Source organism: Poeciliopsis prolifica, unplaced genomic scaffold (assembly GCF_027474105.1).
Source record: "Poeciliopsis prolifica strain line A6 unplaced genomic scaffold, Auburn_PproV2 SCAFFOLD137, whole genome shotgun sequence".
Taxonomy (NCBI): domain Eukaryota; kingdom Metazoa; phylum Chordata; class Actinopteri; order Cyprinodontiformes; family Poeciliidae; genus Poeciliopsis; species Poeciliopsis prolifica.
Window position 1 is genome coordinate 4456 of NW_026562512.1, and position 10545 is coordinate 15000.

The following is a 10545-nucleotide window of genomic DNA, read 5'->3' on the forward strand; positions in this document are numbered from 1 at the left end:
GTCAATGTTCAACTAAATTAAAAGAGTTCAGACAGCGACCGGCAGGGGGCGCTGCTGGGAAACAACCTCAGGGGTAAAGTGCAAAAACAGATTCTCTAGGGGAACAGTTCAGTTCAAGAGGAAGAGTCTGCTCTTCTTCATCATCTGCTGCATCAGGTCTGATGTCCTCACAGTCCAGCAGCAGTTCTGGCCCGGTTCGGTGAAGTCCGGTCCACTAACAGAAGGACTGTCGGTTCTGGACGTCCCGCGTCTCTCAGGCGTTCAGCTTCAGTCGTCCTGCAAAGAGAAACAGCGTCGGAACCTGGTTCTGATCCAAAGAAACCCGTCCAGGCTGGACCCGACCTGCAGCAGGACGAAGAACCTTTAACTCCTCCTCCGGCCAGCAGGGGGCGCCATCAGAGCCCCGCCCACCATATAAAAACCTGCAGAATCCTCCCAGCATCCTCTGCGCCGCGCAGCTCCGAACTTTATGGGACCGGATGTCCAGATTTATTCCAGATTATCTCACAATGGACTCAGATTATGGGATGTTTCCATCAGACTGGCTGCAGCGCAGAGGAAGCGGAAAAAATTCCCAGCATGCATCTCGCCAGCAGCAGCGTGGCTCAGTTCGCCCTGCGCAAACACCTGACAGGCACACACACAAGCTGCGGTGGGTAGAGACAACACTGGGCGCCATGCATGCTGAGGGCGCCATGCCGACCTCCACCTACCTGCCCGCCGTCTCCTAGCAACGGGCCCTCTACCCTCTGTCTGGAAACCAACCAATCAGAGCACAGAATGAGGAGACAGAGGAAGACGGGCAGACGGACAGTGGAGGCGCCGTCTCTGGGTCCGCTCTCGACCTGCAGCCAGGAGGCACAGCTCAGTTCCCACAATGCACTGCAGTACCCACAATGCACTGCAGTACCCACAATGCACTGCAGTACCCACAATGCACTGCAATACCCACAATGCACTGCAGTACCCACAATGCACTGCAATACCCACAATGCACTGCAGGCTGCTGGAGCATTTATTAAAATTAGATGAAAATAAATCGCAGAAGCTGAAGAAGCTCAGAAACACCTGACAGGATAAAGTCTGTAAAAGGATGAGAACCTGACTTCCTGTTTAGTTACTCTACAAAATAAAAGCCTCTTTCAGTGAGCAATATTCAAGCTGAAAAACCAGGAGGCAGATCATCTTCAACATTCCTCCATTTTTAATCGGAGGAGGTCAAAGATCAACAGAGGGCTGCGCACCTGCAGCCAGCTGCGACTGGGAGCGCCTGCGGGAACCGCTGGGCGTCCTGGAGGCCGAGGACAGCGTGGAGCCGGCGCTGCTGGCCCGCGAGATGGGGAGGGGCGCCGGCGTGACAGGGAGAGTCCAGCTGGAGACCAGAGAGTTTAAGATGAAGATCAGCAGCAGCACTGCAGCTAACCTGCTAGCAGCACAGATAAGCCTTAGCTTAGCACTTTAGCATACTTTGAAAACATCTAGCAGACATTGTGTTCAAGAATTTATCCAAAAATTTTAAATTAAGGGATATTAATTTACTTTGCTTTTACTTCAGTTGAATAAAGTTCAGTCTGTGTCGACGTTTTGCTTTTAGAGCAAAAAAACAGCTAAAGATAAAATGTGACAGAAACGCTACTGTGGCTAATGCTAATGCTAACTGTTAGTGCATTAGCATTGGCAGAACAATGTCAATGCTGGGGTTCTGCTAATGCTATAGCGCTAATTATTAGCATTCATTATCAGATCCAATGCTATTGTTTGGTGCTTTAGCATTAGCATGTAGCTTTTCACTGATTCCGTGAGTGGGCGGAGCCCGGCGAGTGGGTGGGAGCCCGGGGAGTGGGCGGAGCCCGGCGGGTACCTCCAGGCTGCCGTGTGTGGGCGAGGACGACGTGGACGAGTTCTCGTGTCTCTTGGACGAAGCGGCAGTGTTGAGCTCCACGCTGCGAACGCGCTGAGCGAACTTCAGCGAACACACCGACTCACTCATGTTGCCAGGCAACGGAGACACCTGCAGGAACAGCGGCGGTGAGAAGCGGGTCTGGACGGCGGCGGCCGGGTTCTGGTCTCTGGACTCACCTGGACCATCATCAGGGTCTTGCTGTCTCCGCTCAGAGAGTCCTGCAGCAGGTAGGTGCCGCGAGTTCCTGAAGGGGACGTGGGCGTGTCGGCCGCGCAGCGCGCTGATGACGTCGCCCAGCGCCGACAGAGACTTGTTTGATGCACTGCGCTTCCCGGAGCCGGCTGCCCTCTGCTCCGGACTTCCCGATCCGCTCCGAACCGGCCAGGTCCACCAGGTTCAGCTTCCCTGAAACACAACCATGAAAAACACAGAATCATTTTCACACCTAAAGATCAGAACAAATACTAACAAAATACAAACAACAAAACGCGCTTCCTTCAAAATAAACTCAAAACCCTCAGGAAATAATTTTAGATGTAAAAGATTCTTAAATATTTCTTTCAGAATATTTAAGATTTATATTAAATGCATATTTTATTTTCTGACTGAAACGGCTTCCATACAACAGACTTACTGATCCAATCTTGCTTGTCTCTGATTGGTTACTACTTCTACCTCTAATTTGATTGGCTAACAGCAGCAGAGGGCGGAGCTAAAGGACTTGCAGGATCGTGTTTGTTTGCGGTTCTCGGAGGGAATTTTGGCTTTTCTGGCCTTCCGTAGTCCCGACAAACGGATCCGGACGCCGGCAGTCAGAAAGCAGAACCGGCCTGACCTTGTGTTCTGGTTCCGGTCGTGCTGTTGAACCCAGACACGGTGATGATGAGCAGCGCGTGGGAGCGTGAGCTGTGTTCGTTCAGGTTGGTGCACGCCGTGGCCCGGTTCACCCGCCCAGCTCAAACACCTGGGGACAAGGACAGGACCATCAGAACCAGAACCGCTGCTGTGATATCTGGGTGTTTTACTTTGAAAGGACAGACAGGAAGCGGTCACCCTGTTGATGTCCTCGGGGCTCCGGACGACGATCTCCGTCAGTCCGGGGACGTAGAGCTGTCCGCTGCCGTCCGGGTTCAGCTTGATGTCCAGCTTGTCTGTGGAATTCGGCCTCAGCAGGTCACTGCAGGAAACACAGAGTCACAGCCTGCAGGCGCGGCGGCAACCAGCAGGCGACCCGCAGGGCGACCAGCAGGGCGACCCGCAGGGCGACCCGCGGCGCGACCCGCAGGGCGACCCGCGGCGCGACCACCAAGGGGACCAGCAGGGCGACCACCAAGGGGACCAGCAGGGCGACCCGCAGGGCGACCCGCGGCGCGACCCGCAGGGCGACCACCAAGGCGACCAGCAGGGCGACCCGCAGGGCGACCCACGGCGCGACCCGCAGGGCAACCAGCAGGGCGACCCGCAGGGCGACCCGCGGCGCGACCCGCAGGGCGACCCGCAGGGCGACCCGCAGGCGACCAGCAGGGCGACCCGCAGGGCGACCCCAGGGCGACCCGCAGGGCGACCAGCAGGGCGACCAGCAGGGCGACCCGCGGCGCGACCCGCAGGGCGACCCGCAGGGCGACCCGCAGCGCGACCTGCAGGGCGACCAGCAGGGCGACCAGCAGGGCGACCCGCAGCGCGACCGCAGCGCGACCCGCAGCGCGACCAGCAGGGCGACCAGCAGGGCGACCCGCAGGGCAACCAGCAGGGCGACCCGCGGCGCGACCCGCAGGGCGACCCGCAGGGCGACCAGCAGGGCGACCCGCAGGGCGACCAGCAGGGCGACCCGCAGCGCGACCAGCAGGGCGACCACCAAGGCGACCCGCAGGGCAACCAGCAGGGCGACCCGCAGGGCGACCCGCAGGTCAACCAGCAGGGCGACCCGCAGCGCGACCCGCAGCGCGACCCGCAGGGCGACCACCAAGGCGACCAGCAGGGCGACCAGCAGGTCAACCAGCAGGGCGACCAGCAAGGCGACCAGCAGGGCGACCCACGGCGCGACCCGCGGCGCGACCCGCAGGGCGACCCGCAGGGCGACCAGCAGGTCAACCAGCAGGGCGACCCGCGGCGCGACCCGCAGGGCGACCCGCGGCGCGACCCGCGGCGCGACCCGCGGCGCGACCCGCAGGGCGACCCGCAGGGCGACCCGCAGCGCGACCCGCAGCGCGACCCGCAGCGCGACCAGCAGGGTGACCCGCAGGGCGACCCGCAGGGCGACCAGCAGGGCAACCAGCAGGGCGACCCGCGGCGCGACCCGCAGCGCGACCCGCAGCGCGACCCGCAGCGCGACCAGCAGGGTGACCCGCAGGGCGACCCAGCGCGACCAGCAGGGCGACCAGCAGGGCGACCCGCAGGGCAACCAGCAGGGCGACCCGCGGCGCGACCCGCAGGGCGACCCGCAGGGCGACCAGCAGGGCGACCCGCAGGGCGACCAGCAGGGCGACCCGCAGCGCGACCAGCAGGGCGACCACCAAGGCGACCAGCAGCGCGACCCGCGGCGCGACCCGCAGGGCGACCCGCAGGGCGACCAGCAGGTCAACCAGCAGGGCGACCAGCAAGGCGACCAGCAGCGCGACCCGCGGCGCGACCCGCAGGGCGACCCGCAGGGCGACCAGCAGGTCAACCAGCAGGGCGACCCGCGGCGCGACCCGCAGGGCGACCCGCGGCGCGACCCGCGGCGCGACCCGCGGCGCGACCCGCAGGGCGACCCGCAGGGCGACCCGCAGCGCGACCCGCAGCGCGACCCGCAGCGCGACCAGCAGGGTGACCCGCAGGGCGACCCGCAGGGCGACCAGCAGGGCAACCAGCAGGGCGACCCGCGGCGCGACCCGCAGCGCGACCCGCAGCGCGACCCGCAGCGCGACCAGCAGGGTGACCCGCAGGGCGACCCGCAGCGCGACCAGCAGGGCGACCAGCAGGGCGACCCGCAGGGCAACCAGCAGGGCGACCCGCGGCGCGACCCGCAGGGCGACCCGCAGGGCGACCAGCAGGGCGACCCGCAGGGCGACCAGCAGGGCGACCCGCAGCGCGACCAGCAGGGCGACCACCAAGGCGACCCGCAGGGCAACCAGCAGGGCGACCCGCAGGGCGACCCGCAGGTCAACCAGCAGGGCGACCCGCAGCGCGACCCGCAGCGCGACCCGCAGGGCGACCACCAAGGCGACCAGCAGGGCGACCAGCAGGTCAACCAGCAGGGCGACCAGCAAGGCGACCAGCAGGGCGACCCACGGCGCGACCCGCGGCGCGACCCGCAGGGCGACCCGCAGGGCGACCAGCAGGTCAACCAGCAGGGCGACCCGCGCGCGACCCGCAGGGCGACCCGCGGCGCGACCCGCAACGCGACCCGCGGCGCGACCCGCGGCGCGACCCGCGGCGCGACCCGCAGGGCAACCCGCAGGGCGACCCGCGGCGCGACCCGCGGCGCGACCCGCAGGGCGACCCGCAGGGCGACCCGCAGGGCGACCAGCAGGTCAACCAGCAGGGCGACCCGCGGCGCGACCCGCAGGGCGACCCGCGGCGCGACCCGCGGCGCGACCCGCGGCGCGACCCGCAGGGCGACCCGCAGGGCGACCCGCAGCGCGACCCGCAGCGCGACCCGCAGCGCGACCAGCAGGGTGACCCGCAGGGCGACCCGCAGGGCGACCAGCAGGGCAACCAGCAGGGCGACCCGCGGCGCGACCCGCAGCGCGACCCGCAGCGCGACCCGCAGCGCGACCAGCAGGGTGACCCGCAGGGCGACCCGCAGGGCGACCAGCAGGGCGACCCGCAGGGCAACCAGCAGGGCGACCCGCAGGGCGACCCGCAGCGCGACCCGCAGGGCGACCCGCAGGGCGACCCGCAGGGCGACCACCAAGGCGACCCGCAGGGCAACCAGCAGGGCGACCCGCAGGGCGACCCGCAGGTCAACCAGCAGGGCGACCCGCAGCGCGACCCGCAGGGCAACCAGCAGGGCGACCAGCAAGGCGACCAGCAAGGCGACCAGCAGGGCGACCCACGGCGCGACCCGCGGCGCGACCCGCGGCGCGACCCGCAGGGCGACCCGCAGGCGACCCGCAGGGCGACCAGCAGGGCGACCCGCGGCGCGACCCGCAGGGCGACCCGCGGCGCGACCCGCGGCGCGACCCGCGGCGCGACCCGCAGGGCGACCCGCAGGGCGACCCGCAGGGCGACCCGCAGGGCGACCAGCAGGTCAACCAGCAGGGCGACCCGCAGGGCGACCCGCGGCGCGACCCACAGGGCAACCAGCAGGGCGACCCGCAGCGCGACCCGCAGGGCGACCCGCAGCGCGACCCGCAGGGCGACCCGCAGGGCAGCGGACCAGAACCTAGATCAGAACCAGGACCGGAGCCTCACCGCAGCGTCTCGTTGTAAATCTCCACCAGGCTGACGATGATCCGATATTCCCAGTCCAGTCTTTTCTCTGACACTTCGGCGAACAACAGGCGCAGCGCGCGCTGGTTTATGCCAGGGTCAGAGGTCACGCCCTGCAGACACAAAGGAATACAGGTGAGATGCCGTCGGCACCAGGTGAGGCCGGCGAGGCTCCGCCCCCTACCTCCATGGTGTAGGTCTTCCCAGATCCTGTCTGTCCGTACGCGAAGATGCAGACGTTGAATCCGTCGATACAGGAAGTGACCAGGGCCTGCACTTCCTGGAACACCTAGAGGACCAATCAGAGAGCAGGACATTATGAGACGCCGTGACGGGCAACCAGAACCAGGAGGAGCCAGGAAGCCCGGTTCTGGAGTCGCTCACCTCCTCCTGCGAGGCCTGCGGCGGGAAGACCTTGTCCAGTTCAAAGGTCATGACCTTTCCCCTGGAGGACAGGTAGAGGACAGCGTCGTCGTCTGAGTCGAAGCTCAGCCCGTTCCCGCGTCAGCCGAGTCCAGTTGCTCTTGGCTGACGGGTCGGACCCGGCAGAACACCCGGATATTTCCTGGGACACAAATTTTATGTGAAACGGGCCAAAGCAGAGCCGAGTCTGGAGGTTCTGCTGCGGGTCAGAACCCAGCCGGGTCGGACCTTTGAGGCGGACCAGCTCGTTGTGGCATTTCTTCCTCAGGTTCATCTCCCTTTTGTACTTCCTGAGCAGATCCTGGTTGGTGCTGCTGACGTCGCTGATCACCTGGCAGATCTGCAGACACACAGCGGGTCAGCCGGGCCGGGCGGAACCGGGCCGGCCGGAACCGGGCCGGGCGGAACCGGGCCGGGCGGAACCTGGCCGGGCGGAACCGGGCCTCACCTCCTGCTTGGCCTCACTGATTGCTTTCTCCAGCATGGAGGGGAAATCCTGGACCTGCTTCTTCAGGCAGTTATAGTCAGAGGTCAAAGTTCGCAGGGCCGGCTGCAGGCTGAGCAGGTTCAGACGCACACCTGGACACATCATCACCATCACCATCTTCATCACCGCTCCCTGTCCAGCCGCGGCGGCTCTCACCTGCCAGGTTCTCGTGGACGGCCTTCATCTCGCTCTCGGCCCGGACGAAGGCCTCCTCGATCAGCCGGTTCTTCTCGTCCTCCAGGTTCTGCATGTCGGCCTCCAGCTGGCCCTGCGCTCGCTGCATCTCCCCCTCGTAGACGTGGATCTGGGGAACACGCAGCGCCGCGTTTCAGGCTCCGTCACCTAAACGAGTGACTTAATTGATACTACTGATAGCTTAGCTCGAGCCTTTCCTCTGCCTACATTTCCCAGAATGCTGTGGTTCTAGAGCGGACTTCAGTCAACGTTCCGTCACCTTCAGCATCACTAAAACATGACGCCACTGACCCGACAATAAACATGGCCGCATCTATGGACAGATTTCCCAAGAAACATTACTTACCGTCCAAAAGTCAGTAAAACATGCAGATATGTTGAGCTGGACGGGAAAACCATCAGATTCAAGAAGATTAAAACTGCTTTTCAACCACTGTGCTGCCGTGGAACTGATCCAATTTAACCTAATTGGTCGAAAAAGATTTTTTGAAAACAAATTAACTACAAATAATTTGCCATTTTGGAGTGTCTGTGTTGAAGTAGTGACCAGTAATCATGCAGTTTCCTGATGGACGTTAAAACAAGACAATTATTGATGCATGAAAGTGACGGGAAGCGGTGAGAGCATTGAGCCTGGCAAGACTGTGAAAAGAAAAAATGCCGTAATATGAAATCAACGGAAGGAAAATACCCAGAGCTTTTTCTTTTCCAAATATTGTTGCTTCTCAGAAAAGGAATTATTTTCTGTGTTCTGCTTGTGGACAGAATGAGTCGTGTGTTCAGGCGAACTTTTGAACTAGACATGTTAAGTGCAATTTGAAATATCTAATATGAAATATGATAGAAATAAATTTTTGTATTTGATTCCTATTTCAGACACTTTGATAAGAAAGACTATATAATTTTTTTTCTTAATTTTCATTTGTTTAGATTTTTGGTTGGTGGTTCGTGATTCTTTCAATGAAAACAATGTAGCTTTGCTCAAAAAAGGTTGAAAAACTGGATTAAAACACAGATTATCAATAAGTAAGTTAAAATGTCTACAGAACCAATAAAACACAAACTACTGACACAAAACACCGACAGGAAGCCGACCAGTTTTCCTCTGCTTAAAGTCACCGAGTTAAGCTAGGCTAACTAAGCTAGGCTAACTAAGCTAGGCTAACTAAGCTAGGCTACGTCAATTACACAATACATGTAGATTTTAAACCCACAGAAATATGTGATCAGTCCTGGTTACTGGGTGCTACTGGGAGGCTGCCTGAGCTTCTCATCCAAACCAGTTTCACTTTTATTTCACCGACTGCTGGAGTCAAAACATCAGAGACGTTTTAGAAAACAAGAAATAGAGGCCAGAGCTCCAGCTGACAGATTTACCTTAAAGGACAAAAACAGCAGATGTAGTAAATACATCTGAAAATAATTCAAAAGTAACTCAGTAATCTGGCTGACGGGAAATACATTTATTTTCCTTATTGTTGTTGCTGTAGTAACCGCGCAGCGCAAAAGAAACGTCTGATTAATTTAATCACTGAAGTTATTTTGAGTTTTACTCTGGATTACAGATCCAGGTGATCTCCGGCTGGAGATCACCTGGAGCTCAGGAGCCTGGGGGAGTGACATCACAGGGGGCGGGGCCAACCTTGGACAAGCCGAGATCCAATTGGCTCTTTGCGTTGCTGACAGCCGCGGATAAAAGGCCACAGAGGCGCAGCTGCAGCCGGACAGGTGAGAGAAACAAAGGTGAGCTGCGACACCTGGATGCTTCTGATTGGCTGTCAGGCTAGTGCGCCACACCCAGCCACAGACACAATGGCCAATCAGAGGAGGGGAAGCAGAGGCATCTCACCTGAGTCCGGAGCTGAGTGCAGGTGCGCTGCGAGTCGTGCAGCTGCGCCTCCAGCTCGCGCAGCAGCTGCCTCTGCAGCGACAGCTGCTCCTGCAGCGACCCGTTCTTCACCTGCAGCTCCACCAGCGCCTTCTGCGAGTCGGCCGACTCCACCTGCACCATCTGGGTCACCACCTGCAGAGGAGCGCAAGGCTGGGTCAGCTGCTGCAGCAACACCAGCGGCTGCAGCTGTGTGACGGATCGCTCCATCAGATTTCTGCATCTTTCATCCGTTCCTTACCTTGACTCTAGGGGGCGCCACTGCCTGTCTAGCCATCTCTTCTTCGCACTCCTGCAGTCGCAGATGCAGTTTCTGCTCTCCCTCGCTGCGGCGCCTCCTGCTGTCGTCCAGCTGCAGCTGCAGCGCCTCCGCTCTGCAGGTGCTCTCCTGCAGCTCCTGCTGCAGCTCGGCAAGCCGCAGCTCCCGCTGCCGCCGCGCCCGACTCTCCCAGGACGCCGCCTGCCGCCGCAGCGACTCCGCCTCCTGCAGCGCAGACGCAGAGGGCGGAGTTAGACCAGGCCACGGCAGCGGCGCCCGAGAGGCCGCGGCCTCACCTGACTCACCTGACTCACCTGACTCACCTGACTCACCTGAGCATGGTTGCAGCGGTTGCAGCGGCTGCAGCCGTCCGCCGCGGCGTCAGGCTGAAGCTCTGAGCTCCTGAGTGACTTCAGCTCCTGTTTCAGACGCTCGTTCTCCACCAGCAGCCGCTCCAGCTGCTTCTCCAGGTCTGTCGCCCCCTGCAGGACAGGTGGCGACGTTACAGCAGCTTCTCACCGAGAGGATGGAGCCGGGAGATTAGATTAAATTATAATCTCAGCGTTTAGAGAAGTTAAAGATGTGAAGGTGAAAGTTCTGATAAAAGATTAAATATTTATAGATTAAGAAAATGATCGATCCAATCAGTCTGATCGATCAATGAATCACATAATACAGACTCAGAGGATCGGACCCGTTACTCCCGCTGGTTTTGTTGCCATGGTAACCGAACGGCGTGGCTCTGAAGCTGCAGTGAGAACTTCTTGTTGGGTTCTGACTCGGTATCGGTTCCGAGTCTGATCCCAGAGTTTGGTCAGAACTTTGAGTTTCAGGTTCTGGACTCGGGTTCTCACCAGTTCAGAGCGAAGTCTCTCCACCTCCTGAGTCCGATCCAGCAGCTTCTGCTCCAGCGTCGCCACCTGCAGGCAGAACCGTCGGTAAACTGGACCAGAACCACAGAACCAGTCCTGCAGACG

General features: G+C 60.8%; 1 pseudogene; it reads right to left on the reverse strand.

Annotated features, from left to right (window-relative positions):
• Window positions 1-504: 504 nt before the first annotated feature.
• The window catches only part of LOC129355511 (kinesin-like protein KIFC3), a 14785-nt pseudogene continuing 4744 nt past the window's right edge, over window positions 505-10545 (reverse strand).